Source organism: Trichosurus vulpecula, chromosome 4 (genome assembly GCF_011100635.1).
Source record: "Trichosurus vulpecula isolate mTriVul1 chromosome 4, mTriVul1.pri, whole genome shotgun sequence".
Classification (NCBI taxonomy): domain Eukaryota; kingdom Metazoa; phylum Chordata; class Mammalia; order Diprotodontia; family Phalangeridae; genus Trichosurus; species Trichosurus vulpecula.
In genome coordinates, this window is record NC_050576.1 from 160,920,744 (window position 1) to 160,934,760 (window position 14,017).

The window sequence follows — 14,017 nt, forward strand, 5'->3', positions numbered from 1 at the left end:
TCATTCTCTCCTCCCAGATACTTTTTCCTCCCTTGGCTTCTGAGACATTCTTGGTTCTCCTCCCACCTGACGGATCGTTCTTTCTCAAGCTCTTTTACCTGATCATTATCTTTCTGCCACCCACAAAGTGTAGGCATCCCCCAAGGCTCTGTCCTGGGCCCTTTTCTCTTCTTTCCTCTCTATGCTCTCCCTTGGTGATTTCATCAGCTCCCATGGGTTCAATTACCAACTTTACTCAGATGTTTCTCAAATGTACGTATCCAGCCCCAATCTCTTTCCTGAATTGCATTTCCATATTACCGACTCATGGCTGGACGTCTTCACAAAGCCATTTCAAATTCAACTTGTCCAAAGTGGAATTCATATTTTCCCCTCAAACCCACCCCTCCTCCAAATGTCGCTGTTTCTGCTTAGGACTCCACCATCTTTCTCTGTCACCCAGATTCACAACCTTAGAGTCATTCTGGAAGCTTCCCTTCCTCTCCTCCCTCCCCCATATCCAATTAATTGCCAAGCCTTATCCATTCTACCTCTCTCCACATCCCATCTCCCACCTCTCCCCTCTTTACACCCATGTAGCCTCTTGAATACTTCAGGACTTCATCTCCTCTTGCTTGGACCACTGAAATAGCCTAATTGTCCTCCTTACTTCCAGAAGCTCCCTCCTCCAGTCCATCAACTACAAAGCTGCCAAAATAAAATTCCTGAAACACATATCCAACTATGTGATTGCAAAAATCTTCAGTGGCTTTTTATTGCCTCTGATATAAAATACAATTCTTCAACTTGGCATTGAAAGCCCTTCACAGTCTGGCTCTCCCCAACTTTTCCTGTCTTTTTTCAAACTAATTACTCCCATCACATACTTTCTGTTCTACTCAAACTGGCTTGCTAGCTGTTTCCTGTGCAAAACATTCTATCTCCTGACTCCATCCTTCTTTCAGGCTATTTCTCACACCTGGACTGAGATTCTTCCTTACCTGTGCCTTGTAGAATGGCTTGTTATTGTTGTTCAGTGGTCTCTGACTCTTTGTGACCCCACAGACCATACTGTCCATGGGGTTTTCTTGGCAAAGATACTGGAATGGTTTGCCATTTTCTTTTCCAAGGGATTAAGGCAAACAGAGGTTAAGTGACCTGTCATACAGCTACTAAGTGTCTGAGGCCAGATTTGAACACAAGTCTTCCTGACTCCTGAACCAGTGCTCTATCCACTTAGTTTCCTCATAGAATGTCTAATTTTCTTCAAAGCCCAGCTCAAGTGCTTAAGAGACCCTAACGGGCAGCTGGATAGAGGGCCAGGCCCAGAATCAGGAAGGCTTACCAGCTGTGTGACTCTGGGCAAGTCACTTAACTTCTGTCTGCCTCAATTTGCTCAAATGTAAAATGGGTATAATATCAGCACCTACCTCACAGGGTTGTTGTGAAAATCAAATGAGATAATAATTGTTTATAACTAATTTGGAAATATGTTTTGCATGATTGTGCATATGCAACTTATACCAAATTGCTTACTGGGAGCAGGGAGGGGATGATGAGGAAGAAAAAGGGAAAATTTGGAACATAAATTTTTAAAATAAATTTCTTTACATCTAATTGGGAAAAATAAAATATTATTTAAAAAATAATTGCTAAAAGCTCTTGGCACATAATAGGCACTATATAAATGCTTATTCCCTTCTTATAGGAGACCTCTCCTAATCCATCCAGTTGTTACTGCTCCTTAAGTCCTGAAATTACTTTGGATTACTTTGTATATTCTTTATATTTTCATATTTATGTATATGTTGCAGCTTTCCAGCAGACTGGAAGCTCCTTAAGGACAGGAGATGCTTTGTTCTCATCTTTGTATCTCCAGCCCCTAGCCTGGTGTCCTATACCCACTCAGCACTTAATAAATGTTTGTTTGAAGTTGAATGAGAGGCCCACAACTAAACCCATGTTATAAAAAGTCAGTGCTGACCTTCTTTACTTCCAGTCTCTGTCATCGTGATAGTGTTAACCCTTCCCAACCCTCCCAGACGTGGAAAGCCTCTTTTCCCAATCTTTGTCCTTTATTGCTCTTCCCCTTTCAATACACATACATACATATGTACACATATGCATATACACATCACACACATTACATACATACCACACACATCATACACACCACACATCTCACATCACACACACGCACACATCCTAGGTCATATTATTGTAGATCTATGTTTTAGAAAAGTCCTCAGAGTTCATTCCAAACCCCCTCCTTCTACAGATGAGACAAAGGAGTTTTATAGAAGGGAATTTGCCCAAGACCCCAGAGGCAACACATAAAAGATACTAATTTTCAAATCTAATCCTCCAATAACTCTAAAGAAGTTCTAATTCTGCTGTATCAGTTAGATAGTCCTTCCTGTGGCCTAAACTTTACCCTTGCTGTTGTTACATTCAAATAATAATAAAAATAGTGCATTATATACCATTTGAGGGTTTAAGACATGCTTTATATCCATTGTCTCATTTTCTGCTTCTCATAACAACCCTATGTCATAGGTAGTGGCAATATTATTATACCCACTTTACGGAGGGAGGAACTGAGTCTGAGAGGCTAAATGACTTGTTAATATTAGAGATGGAACTCAAAAGTCACCTGATTCCAAGACCAAGGCTCTTTACAAAGTGGATAGAGTACCAGGATCTAGTCAGGACAATTCATCTTTCTGAGTTCAAATCTGGTCTCTGACATGTATTAGCTGTGTGACTTTGGGCAAGTCACTTAAAACCTCTTTGCCTCAGTTCCCTCATCTGTAAAATGAGTTGGAGAAGGAAATGGCAAACCACTCTGGTATCTTTGCCAAGAAAACCCCAAATGGGGTCATGAAGATTTGGGCATGACTGAAAGAGACTGAACAACAATGACCAATCACTATGTCTGGGAATCATTCTCTCTGCAGCCAAGACTGACCGACTGAGTCATAGGATCATGGATGCAGAGCTGCAATGGACCTTGGAGGTCATCTAGTAAAACCTCTTGATTTACAGATAAGAAAACAGGTCTTGAGAGGCTAAATTTAACTACCTTTGTACATTCACCAAATTAAATACTATATAGAGAGTAGCTACAAAGAAGGAAGAAATAAAGCAAAGGAGGCACTCTCAAAATTCAAAGAAGTTGACAGAAGTAAAATCTGTGGCCTTAAATGTCTCTGCACACAAACACTCAAAGTTTAGGTAACAAGGAAGAGAAATGAGAGGTTTGTAAGGCAAGGAGGCAAACTCAGTCTCGTAGGTATCACACAGACCTGGTGGGATAAAACTCACCAGAATATGGCTTCGGGTGGCATTAATTTCTTCGAAAGAAACAGGGTAGGAAAAAGGGAGGTAGGGTAGTATGGTATATTAAGAAAGAATATTCAGGTGAGGAAATCCAGGAACAATAGAGGTGAAGACCATTTGGGTGAGTATTAAGAAAGGGAAAAACAAAGACATTTTGTGACTGGTGTGCATTAAAGATTACCTTGATAGAAAAAGGAAATAGATGAGGAGGAGTTTAGGAAACAGATCATAAGCCTGGCACAGAGATACCATACAGTGGGAGGATGAGATTTCCACTATCCAGATATCTACTATCATAAACTGTGCTTAAGTGCTGGGTCTAGAGTCAAGGAGACCAGAGTTCAAATCCAGTCTCAGGCATTTATTAGCTGGGTGACCTTGGGTAAAGTCAGTTAACCTCTGTTGGCCCTAGTTTCTTTAGCTGTAAAATGGGAGCAATAAACCTCGTAAGGTCTGAGAGAAATGATTATTAAGTAACTAATTGTTACTGTTGGGAAGAAACAGGATTCATCCCTCTTTGGAACCTTATTCACTACTAGGCCAAACCAATATGTGAAAGGCATTGCTGATAATGAGGTGGGTTAACTTCCTCCTCAATCTTGTTCAGACCCTACCCAGGCAGGGAAGCTCATTGTGTTTTACAAAGGTTTGGATGACTCTGGGCAAGTCACTTAACTCTCTTTGATTAAATTGCCCAAGGCTGGGGGTGATTTGGAAGTAGATGACATGATCAAAGTCTCCCAGTCCCTCATTAGAATAGGTCCATCTCTTATTACAATATTCATTCTCTCATTACTTGTTAACCAATCAGAATCAATTGCCACCCTCAGGAAGACCCACTCTTCCAAAGGCATTTAAGCTTTGAGTGGGTTCCATGAGGGGTCTTTGGCATTCAAGAGTGTCACTGGCCCCTTTTATCAATTAGCATGATTAATAAAACTACCCCCCAAATTATGTCTCTCGGATTTTTTCTGTGTCACAGGTTATTGTGAGGTTTAAATGAGATATTCATAAAACACTTAGCATAGTGCCTAGAATGTAGTAGGTGCTATATAAATGCTACCCATTATTATCATAAAGCAAAGTAGTAGATAACTTCTTGATTTGCTTTATTCATCATTTCATCTGCCAGCTTTTTGGAAGAATCAAAAAGAAGAAATTCTAGATTATCTTGGATTCTCAATAACAGGGAGCAACTGGTTGCTGAGTAGAAAAGATGGGAATCTTGGGGGAAGCAATCACTTCCTCCTATAGTTTGTGAGTGACGAGAGGAAAGCTGGGCAAAGTGGGATTTGCATTCTGGATTTTGGAAGAGTTCAGAGGAAGAATAGGCAAGAATCTGTGGATTAAAATCATGCAGGGGAAGTCAGTCCAAGAAGGGTAGGATACTTTCAAGAATGCAATGCTGAAGATACAAAGGAAAACAATTCCATTGAGGAAGAAAAAACTGGAGTTTTCTGAAGAGACCAATGTGATTGCACAGGGAACTCACCAACAGATTTAGATTTTTAAAATGTATGAAGAAAAAAAAAAGGCAGGTAACTAGAAAATATATAAAATAGCATGGAACAGACATGTAAAAAAAAGTGTCTGGAGTGCAAAAGTGAGGATCAGTTGAGAGCAGTGAGGAAAGCCAAGGACTGCAAAAGGGTTATTTTAGCTCTATTGAGGGAGGGGGGGAGTAAGAGGATCAAAGAAGATATGGAACTAATGATTGATGTGGATGGGACAATGATAACTGGCAATGGTCAAGCAGGATGGCCTTCATACTATTAATAACAGAACAATAACTCGTAAAACAGTGTTGATGCTCAGGGTAAGTACAAATTCACATCACCCAGCCCAAATGAATTACATCCTCGGGCCCCCAGAGATCTGACAGATGTGATCGATGAGCTACTCTGAATAATATTTGAAAGATCTAGTAAACAGAAGAGTTATCATGAGAAGGACAAATGTTCTGATTTAAAAAAAAAAAGGCAGAAAACAGTCTGGGAACTATAGGTCAGGGAGCTTGATTTTGATTCTTGGGAAAAGTTTAGAAAAGACCATAAAAGAGATTGTGGTTAGTGAACCCTAGAAAGGGAAACAGTGAAGACAGAGAGCTCACACAACTTCATAAGGAATAGATCATGCCACACTAAACTTATTTCCTTTTTTGACAGGATGACTTAACTAGTAGAACAAGGGAGTACTATGAACATTGTTTGCCTTGATTTTTATCGAAGCATTTGATAAAGTATCTCATATTATTTTTAGGGAAAAGATGAAAAGATACGGACAAACCCAAACCCACCTTCTTTTTTTTTTTTTTTTGGAGGGGGGAAGGTAAGGCAATTGGGGTTAAGCGACTTGTCCAAGGTCACACAGCTAAGTAAGTGTCAAGTGTCTGAGGCTAGATTTGAATTCAGGTCCTCCTGACTCTATTCACTGTGCCACCTAGCTGCCCCAATATACTTTCTTAATGTCCCTGTTCCTGTTCATGGTACCACCATGAACAGATAGCCAGTTCAAAATCTTGGAGTTACACAGCTAGAAAAATGATATTTCTAAATAACAGTTCTGACCATGTTACTTTTCTGCTTAGATGAGCTTTGGTGGCTTACTATTGTCTCTAGAATAAAATACAAAACACAAGTGCCAGGGCCTACCTTTTATTCCCCTTCATGAGCTTCGAGATCTGACCAATCTAGCCTTCTTGCTCTTCCTCACAGCTTATTTCCTACTCCCATTTTTTTTTTGCATAGGCTAGCCTGCTGCCTAGAAGGTATCCCTCCTTACCACCACCTCATAGAATCCATACTTTCCTTCAAAGTACAGCTCAAATGCCACCACCTGAGTACTTTGCTGTTAGTGTAACCCCATAGCAATGACTTTGTGTTTACTTTGTGTATTCTTATATGTGTGGGATATATAGGGTGTTTAGGGAGGACTAACGTGTCTGATGTGAAGGCTTGCTGAGCCTTTTCAGGGCTGCCCATCCACCTTTGGTGTCCACCTGGCACCCAACTCTCACCCATGGCTCCAAGAAGCTGTAGCATGTGCAGCACCAACACCTCAGTAAACACCCCAAGCACCTCCCCAAGTGGAATGGGCAGAAGCAGGTGCTATGGAGTGCTTACAGCCTGATGAGGCATCAAAGATGCCAAGGTCAGGGGGTGGAGCCAAGATGGCAGCTGGAAAGCAGGGACTTGCTTAAGCACTCCCCCAGGTCCCTCCAAACACCTGTAAAAATGGCTCTGAACAAATTCTAGAGCTGCAGAACCCACGAAATAGCAGAGGGAAGCAGGGCTCCAGGCCAGGAGAGCCGGGATGGTCACTGGGAAGGGTCTATCACACGGAGCTGGGAGCGGAGCAGAGCACAGCCCAGCATGGGCCATGCCAGGACCAACCAGACCAAGAGCCAGGCAGAACAGGTGATAGGGCCTTGAATCATTGAGCTGTGGCAGTTACCAGACTTCTCAACCCACAAATGCCAAAGACAGCAGAGAAGGTTAGTGGAAAAAATTCTAGATGGGAGTGAAAGGAGTGTGTGGTCAGCCCTAGCCCCAGGGGGCGAAGAAGTGGTGCAGCTCTGGGGCTGCTTCCAGAGCTCCAGCTGTGGCTGCTTCTGGCCCCTGTGGGAGGAATTAAGTGGCAGATCAGAGTGGGAGTGCAGAGCCTGCTTGGATCTGGGTCATGGTCCTGGTTGGTGGTTCTTGGGGGAGGAAGACCGCTGGTGTGGCAGAGTTTGCCGTGTAGAAGTAGCACAGCCCCTAAAGCTCGGGACAAAGTACTCTCTACTCTACAAGCAGTCATACGCTGACAAAAAGCTCAAGGGTCAAGTAGTTGGCTGGGAACATGAACAGGCAGAGAAAATGGACACACATTTAGACTCAGACTTTGGAATCTTTTTTGGTGACAAAGAAGATCCAAACATACAGCCAGAAGAAGTCAACAAAGTCAAACAGCCTACACCAAAAGCCTCCAAGAAAAATATGCACCGGTCTCAGGCCATGAAAGAGCTCAAAAAGGATTTGGAAAAGCAAGTAAGAGAAGTAGAGGAGAAACTGGGAAGAGAAATGATAGTGATGCAAGAAAATCACAAAAAACAAGTAATGACTTGCTAAAGGAGACCCCCCAAAATACTGAAGAAAATAACACCTTAAAAAATAGACTAACTCAAATGGCAAAAGTGCTCCCAAAAGCCAATGAGGAAAAGAATGCCTTGAAAGGCAGAATTAGCCAAATGGAAAAGGAGGTCCAAAAGACCACTGAAGAAAATACTACCTTAAAAATTAGATAAAAGCAAATGGAAGCTAGTGACTTTATGAGAAATCAAGATATTATAAAACAGAATGAAAGGAATGAAAAAATGGAAGACAATGTGAAATATCTCATTGGAAAAACCACTGACCTGGAAAATAGATCCAGGAGAGATAATTTAAAAATTATTGGACTACCTGAAACCCATGATCAAAAAAAGAGACTAGACATCATTTTTCAAGAAATTATCAAGGAAAATTGCCCTGATATTCTAGAGTCAGAGGGTAAAATAGAAATTGAAAGAATCCACCAATCACCTCTTGAAAAAGATCCCCAAAAGCAAACTCCTAGAATATTGTCACCAAATTCCAGAGCTCCCAGATCAAGGAGAAAATACTGCAAGCAGCCAGAAAGAAACAATTTGAGTATTGTGGAAGCACAATAACACAAGATCTAGCAGATTCCACATTAAGGAACTGAAGGGCTTGGAATATGGTATTCTAGCTGGGATTAAAACCAAGAATCACCTACCCAGCAAAACTGAGCATAATGCTCCAAGGCAAAATATGGATTTTCAATAAAATAGAGGACTTTCAAGCTTTCTCAGTGAAAAGACCAGAGCTGAATAGAAAATCTGATTTTCAAACACAAGAATCAAGAGAAGCATGAAAAGGTAAACAAGAAAGAGAACTCATAAGAGACTTACTAAAGTGGAACTGTTTTGCTTACATTCCTCCATGGAAAGATGATATGTGTAATTCATGAGACCTTTCTTAGTATTACGGTAGTCGAAGGGAATATATATATATATATATATATATATATATATATATATATATATATAGACAGAGGGCACAGGGTGAGTTGAATATGAAGGGAAAAAAATCTAAAAAATAAAATAAAATTAAGGGATGAGAGAGGAATATATTGAGAGAGGGAAAAAGGGAAAGATAGAATGGGGTAAATGTGGCAGGTGAGGGGGAATGAGTGAATCTTGCTCTCATCAGATATGACTTGAGGAGGGAACAACATACATACTCAATTGGGTATCTTACCCCACATGAAAGTAGGGGGAAGGGGATAAGAAAGGGGGAATGATAGAAGAGAGGGCAGATAGGGGGAAGAAGTAATCAAAAGCAAAGACTTTTGAAAAGGGACAGGGTCAAGGGAGAAAACTGAATGAAGGGGGACAGGATAGGATGGAGGGAAATATAGTTAGTCTTTCGCAACATGACTATTTATGGGAGTGTTTTGCATAATGATACATGTGTGGTCTATGTTGAATTGCTTGCCTTCTTAGGGAGAGTGGGTGGGGAGGGAAGAGGGGAGAGAATTTGGAACTCAAAGTTTTAAAAGCAGATGCTCAAAAAAAAAAGTTGTTTTTGCATGCAACTGGGAAATAAGATATACAGGCAATGGGGCATAGAAATCTATCTTGCCCTACAAGAAAGTAAGGGGAAAAGGGATGGAGGGGGGAGGGGGAGGGGGGGTGACAGAAGGGAGGGCTGACTGGGGAATGGGGCAATCAGAATATATCCCATCTTGGAGTGGAGGGGAGGGTAGAAATGGGGAGAAAATTTGTAACTCAAAATCTTGTGGAAATCAATGCTGAAAACTAAAAAATATTAAATAGTAAAGTATGGAATTCAACATAAAAAAAAAGATACCAAGGTCACCCACTGCACCCTGGGCCACCATCAGTTGTCCTGACTTTTGTCTTGCCACTGGACTTTGATGACTCTGGAAGAGAAAGTGAGGCTGACAACTTTGTGCAACCCTGCCTCATTTAAATCCCATTCACAGGCAAATCAAGACAGCACCCTGTGATGTCACTGGTCCTCTTGAAAAAATGAAGGACAAACAACAACTTATATGTGTATATATTATTTCCTCCTCCAGGAGAATGTAAATTACTTGAGGGAAGGACTGTTTCATCTTTATCTTTGTTTTTCTAGCACCTAGCACAGAGTCCGACACATGGCTGACATCTCATAAATGTTTATTGATTGATTGACTAGATGAAATAAAATTAGGTGTACTTGAAAGGTTGAAGGTCAATTGAATGCCAACTTGGTAGGAGGTCTCCAGTGAAGAACCCCAGGGATCTGTGATTGACCTCATGCTCTTTTACGTTTCTTTTTCAATAATTTGGATAAAGGTATGGACAGCAAGCTCACCGTTCATTAAGCTTGCAGATGATGCAAAGCTAGGCGAACCACCAGGATCTTAAAAGATCTCAACAGGCTAGAGATCTGGATTGAATCTAATAAGATGAAATATGTGGACAAATATAAAATCTTACAAGTAGGTTCAGAAACAAACAAACAAAATAGCCTCACAAACACAAGCTCATAGAGAGGCATGGGCAGCCGGCAGTTTTGGTTTGAAAAAGATCTAGGGGGTTAAAGGTCTGTAAGCTCAACATGAGTCAGCACTACCAAGAGGCAGAAAAAAAACCTAAGCTGCTCTTGTAATGCATTAAGAGGCATAGCTTCTTGGAGGAAGCACAGGATAGCTCCTCTGTGTTTTGCCCAGGGGCGGGGGGGGGGGGGGGGGGGACGGGGGAGGGGGAAGAGGAGGAGAAGCATAATGAAAATAATAATAATAATATTAGCCAGCTTTTATATATTACATTAAGGTTTGTAAGGCACTTTACACATGTTAGTTATTTTGTTTGATTCTCATAGCAACTGTGTGAGGTAAGTGCTTTTATCCCCATTTTAGAGATGAAGAAATAGGTTTCAGTGAAATGATTTGCTCAAGGGTCACACAGTTAATGAGTAACTGTGGCAGAATTCAAACTCAGGTCTTCCTGATTCCAAGTCCAGTATTCTCTCCATTACAATCCTCCTAGGTATCTCAAGTAGTATTGTCTAAAGTTTGGGTACTATAACTCAAGAAAGACATTGATAAGCTTAAGAATGCCCAGAGACTGCCAGACTGCCAATCAGTGCCTATGAAAGACCTTGACCTTGAGGCCATAGCATAAAAGGACTGGGTGAAGGCTCTGGGGACTTGAGAAGAAAAGGAAAAAGAAGAGAAGTAACAAGAGGAGAGGAGAGGAGAGCGGATAAGAGGGGAGGGGGGAGGAGGGGAGGAGAGGAGAGAAGAGGAAGGGAGAGGAGGAAAAAGAAAGAGGGGAGAGGAGGGGAAGACAGGATAGAAGAGAGGTTGGGAGGAGGTGGAGGAGAGAGGAGAGGAGAAGGGAGAAGAGGAGAGGGGAAGGGAGGGGAGGAGAGGTGGGGAGGGACAAGGGTGAGGAGGAGAGGGAAGGGGAAGAGAGAAGGGAAAGGACAAGGGGAGGTGAGGACAGGAGAGGGGAGGAGAAGAAAGGAGAGGGGAAGAGAGTGGAAAGGAGGAAGGGAGGGGGGAGGAGAGGACAGGGAAGGGGAGGAATGAAGAGGGGAGGAGAGGGGAGGGGAGGAGAAGAGGGAAGAGAAGAGGAGATGAGGGATGGAGAGGAGAGAAGAAATGGGAAGAAGAGAGGGGAGCAGGGGAAAGAAGAGGAGAGGAGGGCAGGGGAAAGAAGAGGGGAGAAGAAGAGGGGAAGAGGAGAGGAGAGGTGTGTGTGTGGAAATGTGGTAGATGTCTTCAAGATAGGTAGATGGTACAGTGGATAGAGTCAGACCTGGAGTCAGGAAAACTTAAATTTTGCTGTAAACATTCAGTAACTGTTTGATCCTGGTCAAGTCAATGTAACATCTCTCAATTTCTTCATCTGTAAAATGAGGTTAGATTTGATGGTCTCTAAGACCCCTTCCAAGTCTCTGTCCATGATTTTCTAATACATGTTTGAGAAGCTCGAAGAGGAATTAGACTTTTCTGTTTGGTCCCAGGTGAGCCAGAAGCAATAGATAGAAGTTGCAAAAAAAGTCAATTTGGGCTTTAATGTGAGAAACGCTTCCCCACAGTGAGAGCTCTCCAGCAGTGGAGTGGGATTCCTTAGGAGGTCATCAGTTCCCCCTCATCAAGTGGTCTTTGAGCACAGACTAAATGATCATTTGTCTGGTGTGATCGCTGGGATTCCTATATGGGCATGGGTTAGACTAGGTGGTCAGAGAAGTCCCTTCCTAAAATCCTATGATTCTGTTAGTGATTCGCCCAAGGTCATATTCAGAGTAAGTAGAAGAGCCTAGATTTGAACCCTCATCCAAGGATTTAAAATCCAGCATTTTTTTCCCATTAAGTCACACAGGAAACAGGGATCTAGGAGGGTAGAGGTGAGGGTAGGCACTGCATTACTGCAACAAAGGCTAGATTCAGGGGTGTGTGGGAGCCTGCTCATACAGGCTCCTGAGAGGCAATTGTTAACTTGTTCAATTTAAAGTGCTAAATTCTCACCCCAGAAATTTGGCAAATGCTATAAATCAGGGCTCCATTTATTGTTTTGAATTGTATTGCTTAAGAAAGTGACTGAGAAAATGTTAATGATGTACTTTCAACTGGAGAGCCAGTTGTTAAACCTTCACCAGCACACCCCTGTAAAGAGGCTGGGCTGCAGGCACGTAGAATTTCCAGGGTGGAAGCTGGGCAGGGATAGGAAGGATGATGAAATGAGGGAGTAGTCAGAGCCTTTAGGGATGGGAAGCACTGGATTCTAGGACTCCAGATCTTCCTATGGAATAGAACAGACGAAAGGGAGAGCACTTGTCTCACTAGTCTGTGAAAGTGGGTGGATTAAATGACCCCACAAGGACCTCCTGGATTGTTGATATAGCAGCCTGGCTAATTGACCAGATCTCCTGGGTCCCCAAGTAAGAGAGCTTTTTATAGCTCAGTCCCTAAAGGGGGTTTGAATAATTAAACGAGATGGACAGAAATAGCAGCTGGACCGGAGTGGGTGGGTTATTTTGGGGTTTTCTGGAACACAGAGTTCTCGTTTACGTCACCCTACTCCCACCCCTACAGGGAGCAGGGCCAGTTTTGGGGTTGATGGGAGATTCCCACGGTGGGAAACTTCACCCTCTCCTTGCAAAAACCCTTAGGACAATTGTCCAGGAACCTGGCCAGTCAAATGGGATATGGGCTGGGTGATCCCAAAGCACGGACGGACTAAATTCACCTGCATTGCTAGCTCTCAGAGGCATGATGGTACAGTGGGAACAGTGCTGGCTTTGGAGTCAGATGTCCTGGATTCAAATACTCCCTCTGTTAATTTCCTACCTATGTGGAACTCAGTTTCTTCATCTGTAAAATGAGGGGGTTAGACTAAATGGCCTCCAAAGTACCTTCCACGGGAAGGGAGCCAGTGTTTGGCATCTTGTTAAGCACTTTAAATAAATATCTCATTTGATCCTTACAACCACCCTGAAAATAGGTAATTATCCCCATTCTACAGTTAAGGAGATGGAGACAGACAGATGTTAAGTGATTTGCCCAGGGTCACACAGCTAAATAAGTGTGTCAGGCTGGGTTTGATCTCAGATCTTCCTACCTCTGGGCCCAGCACTTTATCCACTGCACCACCCAGCCTTCCAGTTCTAATCTATTATCCTTCAATATTCTTGAGTTCTCATTTTGTCCATTCCCCTTTCACACAACTCCACCAGGGGCCTCTGTGCCTCTGCCCAGTCTCTGGAGGAGAAGGCAGTTCTTTCTTGCTCCCTTTTCTAAGAGGAGTCCTGCTGGCTAGCCTAGATCCCTTCTGCTGTAAGGAGGGGGTGAGAGGGAGAATAGTGATAGGATAAAAGGTTTGAGGCATAAAAGCATAAATAGGAATCATGAAGAGGTTGTTTGTCCTTCATTTTTTGAAGGCGTCACAGGGTGATGTCTTGCCTCATGCATGAATAGGATTTAAGTGAGTCAAGGTTGCACAAAGTTGTTAGCCTCACTCTTTCTTCCAGAACCATTGAAGTCCAGTGGCAGGACAAAAGTCAGGATGACTGGCGATGGCCCATAATGCAGTTGGTGACCTTGGCATCTTTGATGTTTGACCAAGCTCTAAGCACTCCGCAGCACCTGCTTCAGCCTCTTTCAAGGCCATTAGAACAAATCGTTCTCATCTGCCTGTTCCACTGGGGGAAATCACATGCTTGGGGCAGACATTCCCTGCCTCCCCCAATTCATCTACGGGTTTGACCCACCTGCCCAGACAGTTTACCGGAGTATGGCCACTGCACATTCTGTAGCTTCTTGGAGCCACAGGTGAGAGTCGAGTGCCAGGTGGACACCCAAAGTGGACTAGCAGCCCTTTGGGCTCAGCAAGCCCTCACACCAGAGGTGCTAGTCCTTCCTGAACATCCATATACCCCCATGAAGAGGTAAGGACCTAGATTTTAATCTACTCTGCCCCAATCATAGCGGAGGGAAAAAAGGTCTAGAGAGGGAAAGTGACTTACTTGCCCACAGTTGTAGATATAGTAAGTAGCAGAGGCAAAGGAAGAGCTGGTAACACTGTCTCCCTGAAGGAAGAAAGTATGGAAGACACACTTTTAAGTTTGAGCTACATTGTTAA